The sequence below is a fragment of the Salmo salar genome, chromosome ssa15 (genome assembly GCF_905237065.1).
Source record: "Salmo salar chromosome ssa15, Ssal_v3.1, whole genome shotgun sequence".
In the NCBI taxonomy this organism is placed as follows: domain Eukaryota; kingdom Metazoa; phylum Chordata; class Actinopteri; order Salmoniformes; family Salmonidae; genus Salmo; species Salmo salar.
This window is the reverse complement of record NC_059456.1, coordinates 25,595,069-25,607,479: the sequence shown is the minus strand read 5'-3', so window position 1 is coordinate 25,607,479 and position 12,411 is coordinate 25,595,069.

The following is a 12,411-nucleotide window of genomic DNA, read 5'->3' as shown; positions in this document are numbered from 1 at the left end:
CGGTAAGTTGGTGGTTGGAGACATCCCTCTAGTGGTGTGGGGGCTGTGCTTTGGCAAAGTGGGTGGGGTTATATCCTGCCTGTTTGGCCCTGTCCGGGGTATCATCGGATGGGGCCACAGTGTCTTCTGATCCCTCCTGTCTCAGCCTCCAGTATTTATGCTGCAGTAGTTTATGTGTCGGGGGGCTAGGGTCAGTCTGTTACATCTGGAGTATTTCTCTTGTCTTATCCGGTGTCCTGTGTGTATTTAAATATGCTCTCTCTAATTCTCTCTTTCTCTCTTTCTGTCTTTCTCTCGGAGGACCTGAGCCCTAGGACCATGCCTCAGGACTACCTGGTATGATGACTCCTTGCTGTCCCCAGTCCACCTGGCCGTGCTGCTGCTCCAGTTTCAACTGTTCTGCCTGCGGCTATGGAACCCTGACCTGTTCACCGGACGTGCTTGTTGCACCCTCGACAACTACTATGATTATTATTATTTGACCATGCTGGTCATTTATGAACATTTTAACATTTTAACATCTTGACCATGTTCTGTTATAATATCCACCCTTGCACAGCCAGAAGAGGACTGGCCACCCCTCATAGCCTGGTTCCTCTCTAGGTTTCTTCCTAGGTTTTTGGCCTTTCTAGGGAGTTTTTCCTAGGGAGTTTTTCCTAGCCACCGTGCTTCTTTCACATGCTTTGCTTGCTGTTTGGGGTTTTAGGCTGGGTTTCTGTACAGCACTTTGAGAATATCAGCTGATGTACGAAGGGCTATATAAAAATAAATTTGATTTGATTTGAGAGGACAGAGGAAGGACGAGAGCGTCAGGGAGAGAGGAGAGGACAGAGGAAGGATGAGAGCGTCAAGGAGAGAGGAGAGGACAGAGGAAGGATAAGAGCATCAGGGAGAGAGGGGAGGACAGAGGAAGGATGAGAGCGTCAGGGAGAGAGGAGAGGACAGAGGAAGGATGAGAGCGTCAAGGAGAGAGGAGAGGACAGAGGAAGGATAAGAGCATCAGGGAGAGAGGAGAGGACAGAGGAAGGATGAGAGCGTCAGGGAGCGAGGAGAGGACAGAGGAAGGATGAGAGCGTCAGGGAGAGAGGAGAAAAAAATCTGGGCACAGTCCCAAACACACACATACATACAGGCCTGACCAGGTGCACTCTGGGAGATTGCAGCACTGCAGCAGTAACTGCAGTGGTTGACCCCTCCTCCTTCTCCTCCATCCATTCAATAGCTCCTCCCCCTATCCTCTCGCCTCCATTCACCTCTCAGTTCCTCCCTCCTCTATCCACCCGACTCGAGTACTGTCCCGACTAGATTTGTGAAGATGTTGCACGGGTCAGAGAGTGCAAGGCTGGGCCGAAAAGGAGCCGAGCTGGGGGGTGGGGTGTGGGAGGTGGACATATTGTTCCCAGAGCACAGCCTTATCTGTGCACTAATAATCATTCATACAGTACGGCTAGGCCTGGGAGCTCACAGGGTCTGTGGCGAAACTGCCTAATCTGATCCAATACTGTAGAAGACATCTGTGTCCTCTAGCACTACAACGAGAATTATGTAACAGGCAAGGCCACAGAATGAGAGAGAAAGAGAGAGGGAGAAAGAGAGGGAATTGTAAAGGGATAGAGAGAGAAAGTGGGAAAAGAGGGAGAGGGATGGAACTACAGAGGGAGAGATATGGAACTACAGAGGGAGAGAGATGGGGTAACAAGAGGGGGTAACGAGAGGGGGTAACGAGACGGGGTAATGAGACGGGGTAACGAGAGGGGGTAATGAAACAGGTCAATGAGATGGGGTAACGAGATGGGGTAACGAGACGGGGTAATGAGACGGGGTAACGAGATGGGGTAACGAGAGGGGGTAATGAGACGGGGTAACGAGATGGGGTAACGAGAGGGGGTAATGAGACGGGGTAACGAGATGGGGTAACGAGAGGGGGTAATGAGACGGGGTAACGAGATGGGGTAACGAGAGGGGGTAATGAGACGGGGTAACGAGATGGGGTAACGAGACGGGGTAATGAGACGGGGTAACGAGACAGGGTATTTTGAAATAGAGACAGGCGATCTGTGAATACTAAGAGATGTACAGATTGAAGGGGAGAGAGGGAGAAGTAGCCTTCATCGAGGGGTGGCTTGAAATAAGAAAGAGACCGAAATAGTGAGAGGAAGAGAGCTGTATAAGCGAGGGAGAGAAAGTGAGAGAGAGAGATGGAGAGAGAATCTATTCACACTAACCCCCTCAACCCTTCTCCATCCTAAGAGCCTTACATAAGAAAAAGTGATCAATAACTTGTGACAGCCCTTGACCAGCCCCCCCTCCCGCCGTCTCCCATTCGATCTCTCCTCCCCCCCTTCCTTTGCTAGTGTTCTCCAGCCTCACAGTGTGTGTGTGTGTGTGTATGTGTGTGTATGCAACCTCCTGCACTGGCACGGGACCCCTGTCATTCAATAGTAATGAAGAGAGCCGAGTCAAGGGGGGTCATAAATTATACAACGCCCATTACTCAGGCACTACAACATTTTAGAGTGCATGCACTGGGATTACCCATAAAACAGCTAGCTAGCTGCTAGCTGCCCTGAGCAAGACAGTTAACCCACTGTTCCCCGGGTGCCGAAGACGTGGATGCCGATTAAGGCAGCCCCCCCGCACCTCCCTGATTCAGAGGGCACAAGACACATTTCAGTTGAATACATTCAGTTGGAATAACTGACTAGGTATCCCCGTTTCCCTTTCCTTTTCCCTAGCTGCAGCATTTGTTCATTGGCATCAATGGAGCTTTGAAATCCTTCTGTGAGTTTTCTCTGCCGCTGCTGCTTTGTTACATAGACAGAGCGGAGAGGATAGGGGGGAGGAGGGGCAGGGTGGGTGGGAGACTGTGGCAGAGGGGGGAGGAAGGTTTTTTACTGTGTTCTGTCTTCGCTTTGAAGAGTGAACAAAATGGCATTGAGAGAAGTGCTGACGGTCCCGGTTCCCATAGCGAGGGGCCAACGGGGATGCCAGGATTCGTTTGGGGGCTCATCTGGCACGTCTGATGTTGATGTTCTGAGGTTGGAAATGAGAACTTTGAGCCTATGGAGGACAGAGAGGCTATGGGAAGTGAGTGCTACAGTAGAGCCGATGCAAGAAATTTAACAGTGCAAAATGTAGCAACGCTCCAATCAATGAGGTGCAAAGTGTTGTCCTTGATTCAATAGCAGTTGTTCTGGGAGTCCATAACCACATGACTAGGGATCCAGGTACAGAGTCCCATTGTATGTTGAAGCCCCGGCAAGGTTGCAAGACTGCTTGCATCTCTTTTAAGCACTATGCCCAGTTTGCCCTCAACCCTCTCTGAATGCTTGGGCTTACAGCACAGTGACTCAGCATAATACAATACGCCCACTTCGGCAAAGGAGGGAGCCGGTGCTCAGTGTGGATGATTGACATGCAGCAGGAGAAACTAGGGGGTGCTGGGAGATGTACTGTAGAGGTGTTGGTGAGGCTGACATTTTGAAGAAGAAAAAAAAACGTGAATAATAGCACCTTCCAAATGATAGATCTTAAAGATTTGTTTGACATTCACGGATGAAATCCATTGGCATGCTTCCTTCACACTGCAATAGAATTCCATAATCTCAATGAAATTATATTCTTTAGTATTACAAGCCAGTACATAAATGCAACAGCAAGTCCCCAGGCTGTACACGAGATGCCGAGGGACCACGAGACGGTGCTGCCCGTCGGCGGTGACGGATGTTGTGATAAGTGGGCGGAGATTTGGTGTCATGACTTCCGCCGAAGTCGGTCCCTCTCCTTGTTCGGGCGGCGTTCGGCGGTCGACGTCACCGGCCTTCTAGCCATCGTCGATCCACTTTTCATTTTCCATTTGTTTTGTCTTTGTCTTACACACCTGGTTTCAATCCCCCAATTACCTGTTCATTATTTAACCCTCTGTAGCCCCATGTTTGTTTGTGAGTGATTGTTTCTATGTAGGTAGGTCCGTTATTGCGGGCTCTGTTTTTGTATTACATTTATTATATGTTGAGTAAAATATGTTTATTTACTCTTATCTGCTGTCCTGCGCCTATACTCCTATACACCAGCTACACATAGACCTCCTGACAGTTGGTTTGGCCTGAGGCCACAACGATTCCCAGTCACCACGGTGGATCTTTCAAACACCTCCACATCAGCAATCGACTACACATTTCACATCAGCTAGGATGCAGGCTCTGCTCTTGCTCATACAAGACAGATGATACTGCCTTTAGAGATGGCCATTGCAAAATCTTAATTTTGTGCTCAATTGACCGTTTCTTTGTGGATTTTGATTTGTACTTGTAATGTACAAGTGGTGCAGTGGTCTAAGACACTGCATGTCAGTGCAAGAGGCGTCACTGCAGTACCTGGTTTGAATCCAGGCTGTATCACATCTGGCTGTGATTGTGAGTCCTATGGGGTGCCGCATGTTTGGCTGGGGTAGGCTGTCATTGTAAATAAGAATTTGTTCTTAACTGACTTGCCTAGTTAAAGAAAACAAATGGTCTTACTGGAAGATCCACTTGAGGCCAAGTTTCAGCCTCTTAGCAGAGGCAACCAGGTTTTGGGCTAAAATGTCCTGGTATTGGGTGAATTTCATGATGCCATTGACTTTAACAAGGGCCTCAGGACCAGTGGATACAAAATAGCCCCATAACATCAAAGATCCACCCCCATATTTAACAGTAGGTATGGATTCATTTAGATGCAAAACTCACCACTGGTGTGCGTGGCCATAGAGCTCTATTTTCATGTCATCTGACTATAGCATCGGCTACAATCCAAGATGAATGTTAACTGCATAACCAAAATGGATTACTACTTTTGGTAAAGAGACATCAAGGCCTAGACACAACGAGTGATGCTGTTCTACTACACACATACATTTGTTGTTGGTTTTGTCATAGAAACTAGTTCATGAAGGGTTTTGACATACTGTACATGCCGTCCATTTGTTTATACTTACATTTTAGTCATTTAGCAGATGCTCTTATACAGGGCAACTTACAGTAGCGAGTACATACATTTTCATTCGTACTGGTCCCCCGTGGGAATCAAACCCACAACCCTAGCGTTGTAAGTGCCATGCTCTACCAACTGAGTCATGTGACCATATCAAGGGCTTCACTATGAATATGCATCTCATGCTTCTACACCATTTGAATTAGGAGATCCTCCCATTTGCTATGAGACAGACACAAGAAAGGTCCAGATTTCATCATCCCATGGCATTAATCTTCCAATCTACTTCTCCTCTGAAAGCGATTACATTTTAATCATGGCACCATACATTCGGAGGGAATGGAAGGTGAAATGCAGAGTGAAACGATGAACGACTCCACTCAGCAATGTTGCCCTTTCCCAAAAGCACTCATGGCTAGCCCACCTAACACACTGTGTGGGAACATGCTCTTCAGAGTACTCGCCTGGTAGACAACCTTTCAGCTCCAACCTCTCTCACATCACACCTGGTTTTGCATTCCAAATGCCCCGAACACAGCCATTTGATCTCTGTGGGATTTGAAATTTTTATAGTTATGGTTAATAAAATCTGAAAGGTTTTTAAAAAAGTTTTTAGGAAAGGAAGAATAATAGAACTAGGGACCATAGCAACAGATATCGCTAGGGGTCATGGCAACAGATATCGCTAGGGGTCATGGCAATAGATATCACTAGGGGCATGGCAACAGATATCACTACGGACCATGGCACAGATATCAACGCTGGTTCAGGAATTTGGATGCTAGGAAAAGTCTGATTGTGGCACCAAATCCTGTTTGTAACTCTGGGAGAACACAAACCCTTCAAATGACATCAAATAGGGTTCTTTTTTTCCTGAGATATGCTCACAACTCTTGCTGCCTACCTGTCATGCCAAGAAACTGAGTGATGTGTGTGTGCGCCTTAAGACACGACCACAGAGAAGATAATATTTTAATACCCAAGAGTGTCTGGATGTGACTAGCAAACCCTCTTGGCAGCATTTTCCCAAAGCAGGCAGGCAGGCAGGGGAGGGGGTTAGGGGCAAAGAGGGGACGCCAAGAGAGAAGGCATTACGTCACCGCTGTTTTTTATTGTTCTCATAGCAACAATGGAGCCAATGTTTCATTTAATACAGTGGCTAGGAGTTTATATTATGCAAATGATGGAGTGATGAATGGAAGTGGAGAGAGAGAGAGAGAGAAATAAAGAGAAAAAAGAAAGAGAAAGAGAAGGAGAAAGAGAGAGAGAAAGAGAAAGAGAGAGGAGGGGAGGGGAGGAGGGGGTGATGATGAAGCAGGGAAGGACAGATGGAGCTTGAGCTGTCCATCTAGTTTGTAGTGAGTCTGTCTGGGGTATACTCAGACAGACATACATTGTTGTCCATAATGATTGACACCCTTGATAAAGATGAGTAATAATGACTATATCAACAACAACAACAATTAAATACTGGGCTATATTGTACGCTCCCAAAACATTGGGAAATTATATTATTTTATACTAATGCAATTGCTCAGGGAATGAGATATTGTTTAATGTATTATGTCATTTTGGAGTCACTTTTATGGTAAATAAGAATGGAATATGTTTCTAAACATTTCTGCATTAATGTGGATGCTACCATATTTACGGATAATCCTGAATGAATTGTAAATAATGATGAGTGAGAAAGTTACAGAGGGTCAAAGATCATACCCTCACTGTGCATACGCTCTAAAAATAGACTGTCATAACTGACAGACAGCCATATTAGATATCCATGAATTCAGACAGACAGACAGACAGACAGTCAGACAGTCAGAGAGACAGTTAGTCAGTCAGACAGACAGACTAGTGCCATGCTGACATGTATGATGGACTGAGCTCCTCCACCCTCGGAGTACCGCAAGGCTTGAAGGAACTGAGTAGCAGACGTTGAAGGTGACCGAAGGAGGAAGTGAATGCTGCTCTGTGGAGAGGAGGAGAGGAGGGGAGGAGGGGAGGAGGAGGAGAGTGGAGGCAGAGCAGAGATGAAGAAGAAAGAATATGCTCCTGCATGGCCGCAGGAAGATGTTTTTGGGGTAGGGTGCTATATTTTTTATATTTATAATTTTTTCTTTGTGATTTATCAGGGGGTGCTGCAGCACCCTCAGCATCCCTACTTCCTGCTCCTGCGTTTAAATACGTTTTAGCTAGCTTTTCTGCCCATATCAAGTCACATGATGCTTTATTATCCCATGTAATGTCTTTGGTTGCTGAAACACGTCACAAAAGCACATCAACAAAACAAACGTAGCATGTCGAGCCAGCCCATGAAGCAAATGAGAATGAGACTGAGGCCAATTGTACACCATCGGTCAAAAAACGCAGTTGAAGGTTCCTAGGCTGACAATGGATCAAACTACTCTCCACTTTCTACACCACCAGTGTGTCTAGCGTTGTATTCAGCTGTTAAATACATAATGGAACCCCACTGCTTTTTTAGAATAATGAGCATCCCGAAAAGTGTCCCTCCATCATGGGAACACAAATGTGTCCCTGACCAATTGCGTGCTGTATAAAGTGCAATTGCTAGCAGTTATAACAGGTGTTATGGGGGCTGAAAGTAGGAGGATATCTTCTGATAATGCCTTCTATATAAATAAAAACTTGTACTGTATTTGGCATGGAGTAGTTTTGGGAGATAGCTTCTGAATGTGCTTTGGAGAGGAATGGGCAATTAGCCGTCACACCTTCACTACAGTAGACCTATTAGAGAGGACACCCTCACTGCAGGACACCTACAGTATCAGAGAGGACACCCTCACTGCAGGACACCTACAATATCAGAGAGGACACTCGCACTGCAGGACACCTATCAGAGAGCCACATCATTCTCCATCACAGAAAATCTAGTCTACATGAACATGTTTTCCATGTTAGTCATTTAGCAGACGCACTTTTCCAGCGTGACTTACAGTAGTGATTGCATACATTTTCATACTTTTTTCCCCCAGTCTATATTGTCTGTCTGCAATCTCACCTCCACTGTTAAACAGTTCCACCATTGAATTGTCTGATGACATAGTCCACTCGCTGTTAAACGGTAGAGGGAAAAGTCACAGTGGAGATAGAGGCTCTCGTGTCAAACTCAAGGTTAAGGCCATTGCCTTCCATTGTAACTGAAGCAGGGAAAGGACATAATCATACTATCTCTCTAAAATGAGTCCAGAAATTGGCTAAATAAAACGTTCAACTTTTCGTGGATGGCCGGGAGGCCAGTGGGTTCTGTGAAGCAGCTAAAAAGGTTGACTTAGATGTGCTCTAGCACATCTGCTGGCCCGTGATAAGAGCACCATCTGTGTGTGAGGTCATGTGATGGGTGGGAGACACCAGCCAAGGGTGGAGGCAGAGAAGGAGGAGGCTGAATCAGAGTAGAGACCTAGCAGAATCTCTCAATAGGATGGAATGTGTTCAATGGTATCACTCGTACGTACCACACACACACACACACACACACACACACACACACACACACACACACACACACACACACACACGCACGCACGCGCAAGCACATACCCACACACACACATAGTATATACACACGCGCGCACACACCCACACACATGGAGACATTACACAAACAAACAACTGCTCTCTCTCTTACACACACACACACACACACACACACACACACACACACACACACACACACACACACACACACACACACACACACACACACACACACACACACACACACACACACACACACACACAACTAAGGCTGATGGGTGGGTGGCATGGCATGGGCCAGCATGCTGGATGGTGTAAGGATTAGAGTGAATCTCTTACCTCACAGTGAATCCCTTACCTCGCAGTGAATCCATTACCTCATAGTGAATCCATTACCTCACAGTGAATCCCTTACCTCACAGTGAATCCCTTACCTCACAGTGAATCCCTTACCTCACAGTGAATCTCTTACCTCACAGTGAATCCCTTACCTCACAGTGAATCCCTTACCTCACAGTCAATCCCTTACCTCACAGTGAATCTCTTACCTCACAGTGAATCTCTTACCTCACAGTGAATCCCTTACCTCACAGTCAATCCCTTACCTCACAGTGAATCCCTTACCTCACAGTCAATCCCTTACCTCACAGTGAATCCCTTACCTCACAGTGAATCCCTTACCTCACAGTCAATCCCTTACCTCACAGTGAATGTCTTACCTCACAGTGAATCCCTTACCTCACAGTTAATTCCTTACCTCACAGTGAATCCCTTACCTCACAGTTAATCCCTGACCTCACAGTGAATCCCATACCTCACAGTAAATCCTTTACCTCACAGTGCGGGATCGGGATGGAACTACTGACTGGAATTATCTCAGGTCATTTCCCTATTATAGCGCACCAATCAAATGTCCCCTACCAACATGCCCCACCCCCACCAAGCCCTGCAGTGGGCCATAGCGTGTGTGTGTGTGTGTGTGTGTGTGTGTGTGTGTGTGTGTGTGTGTGTGTGTGTGTGTGTGTGTGTGTGTGTGTGTGTGTGTGTGTGTGTGTGTGTGTGTGTGTGAGAGAGAGAAAGAGATGGAGTATTATGCAATAGGAAATCTGTTCATCCGCCGACTGCACTTTCATTTCTGCCTCTGAGGATCCTGTTATCGACGAGATGAGCTGAACACACCATTTTAGCGTTGTGTAAAAATGGGGATGTTTTAATGCAAAGCTAGAGTAGCACATAATACGCATGGCCCAACAGATTAAGGAGCACAGCATTTTGCTTATTAGAGGCACTCTGACCTGGGGGCAAAAATACTGTTTTAATTACAACGTACGGAGAGAGAGGCGTTACGTAATACCATGCATAGCGCTTCTATCAGATATACTGTAGCCTACACGGAGGCAACTTCAATTATTAAGGTTTCAGTTCAGCCTTCCTTCTTAAGAAGGACCCTTCATGTTTAACTTGGGTCACATGTCCAACTAACACCAATCATTGTAATTGGAGCCACCTTAAACCCCCTTATTTTCAGCAAACTTAACATGTGTAAATATGTGTATGAACATAACAAGATTCAACAACTGAGACATAAACTGAACAAGTTCCACAGACATGTGACTAACAGAAAGGGAAAGATGTGTCCCTGAACAAAGGGGGGGGTCAAAAGTAACAGTCAGTATCTGGTGTGGCCACCAGCTGCATAAAGTACTACAGTGCATCTCCTCCTCATGGACTGCACCAGATTTGCCAATTATTTCTGTGAGATGTTACCCCACTCTTCCACCAAGGCACCTGCAACTTCCCGGACAAGCTAAGGTAACTGAGCTAAATGACTACCACCCTGTAGCACTCACTTCCGTCATCATGAAGTGCTTTGAGAGACTAGTCAAGGATCATATCACCTCCGCCCTTCCTGACACCCTAGACCCACTCCAATTTGCTTACCGCCCCAATAGGTCCACAGACGACGCAATCGCCATCACACTGCACACAGCCCTAAACCATCTGGACAAGAGGAATACCTATGTAAGAATACTGTTCATCGATTACAGCTCAGCATTTAACACCATAGTACCCTCCAAACTCGTCATTAAGCTCGAGACCCTGGGTCTCGACCCCGCCCTGTGCAACTGGGTGCTGGACTTCCTGACGGGCTGCCCCCAGATGGTGAGGGCAGGTAACAACATCTCCACCCCGCTGATCCTCAACAGCCCTCCTCTGTACTCCCTGTTCACCCACGACTTCGTGGATATGCACGCCTCCAACTCAATCATCAAGTTTGCAGACAACACTACAGTGGTAGGCTTGATTACCAACAATGACATGACGGTCTACAGGGAGGAGGTGAGGGCCCTCGGAGTGTGGTGTCAGGAAAATAACCTCACACTCAATGTCAACAAAACAAAGGACATGATTGTGGACTTCAGGAAACAGTAGAGGGAGCAGCCCCCTATCTACATTGACGGGACAGTAGTGGAGAGGTTGGAAAGTTTTCAGTTCCGAGGCGTACACATCACGGACAAACTGAAATGGTCCACCCACCCACACAGACAGCGTGGCGAAGAAGGCGCAGCAGCGCCTCTTCAACCTCAGGAGGCTGAAGAAATTTGGCCTGTCACCAAAAACACTCACAAATTTTTAGATGCACAATCGAGAGCATCCTGACGGGCTGTATCGCCGCCTGGTACGGCAGCTGCTCCGCCCTCAACCGTAAGGCTCTCCAGAGGATAGTGAAGTCTGCACAACGCATCACCGGGTGCAAACTACCTGCCCTCCAGGACACCTACACCACCCGATGTCACAGGAAGGCCAAAAAGATCATCAAGGACAACAACCATCCGATCCACTGCCTGTTCACCCCGCTATTATCCAGAAGGCGAGGTCAGTACAGGTGCATCAAAGCTGGGACCGAGAGACTGAAAAACAGCTTCTATCTCAAGGCCATCAGACTGTTAAACAGCCATCACTAACATTGAGTGGCTGCTGCCAACATACTGACTCAACTCTAGCCACTTTAATAATGGGAAAAATTGATGTAATCAATTTATCACTAGTCACTTTATATAATGCTTACATACCCTACATTACTCATCTCATATGTATATACTGTACGCTATACCATCTACTGCATCTTGCCATCTTGATGTAATGTATCACTAGCCACTTTACACAATGCCACTTTATATAATGTTTTCATACCCTACATTACTCATCTCATATGTATATACTGTACTCTATACCATCTACTGCATCTTGCCTATGCCGTTCGGGCATCACTCATTCATATATTTTTATGTACATATTTGTACTCATTCCTTTACACTTGTGTGTATAAGGTAGTTGTTGTGAAATTGTTAGGTTATATTACTTGTTAGATATTACTGCATGGTCGGAACTAGAAGCACAAGCATTTCGCTACACTCGAATTCATCTGCTAACCATGTGTATGTGACAAACAAATTTGATTTGATTTGATTTATTTTACATGTCTGGGGGAATGGCCCTAGCCCTCACCCTCCGATCCAACAGGTCCCAGACGTGCTCAATGGTATTGAGATCCGGGCTCTTCGCTGGCCATAGCAGAACACTAACATTCCTGTCTTGCGGGAAATCCCGCACAGAACGAGCAGTATGGCTGGTGGTATTGACATGCTGGAGGGTCATGTCAGGATGAGCCTGCATGAAGGGTACCACAGGAGGGAGGAGAATGTCTTCCCTGTAACGCACAGCGTTGAGATTGCCTGCAATGACAACAAGCTCAGTCCAATGATGCTGTGACACACCGAAATAGACCATGACGGACCCTCCACCTCCAAATCGATCCCACTCCAGAGAACAGGCCTCGTGTAACGCTCATTCCTTCGACGATAAACGCGAATCCGACCATCACCCCTGGTGAGACAAAACCGCGACTTGTCAGTGAAGAGCACTTTTTTCCAGTCCTGT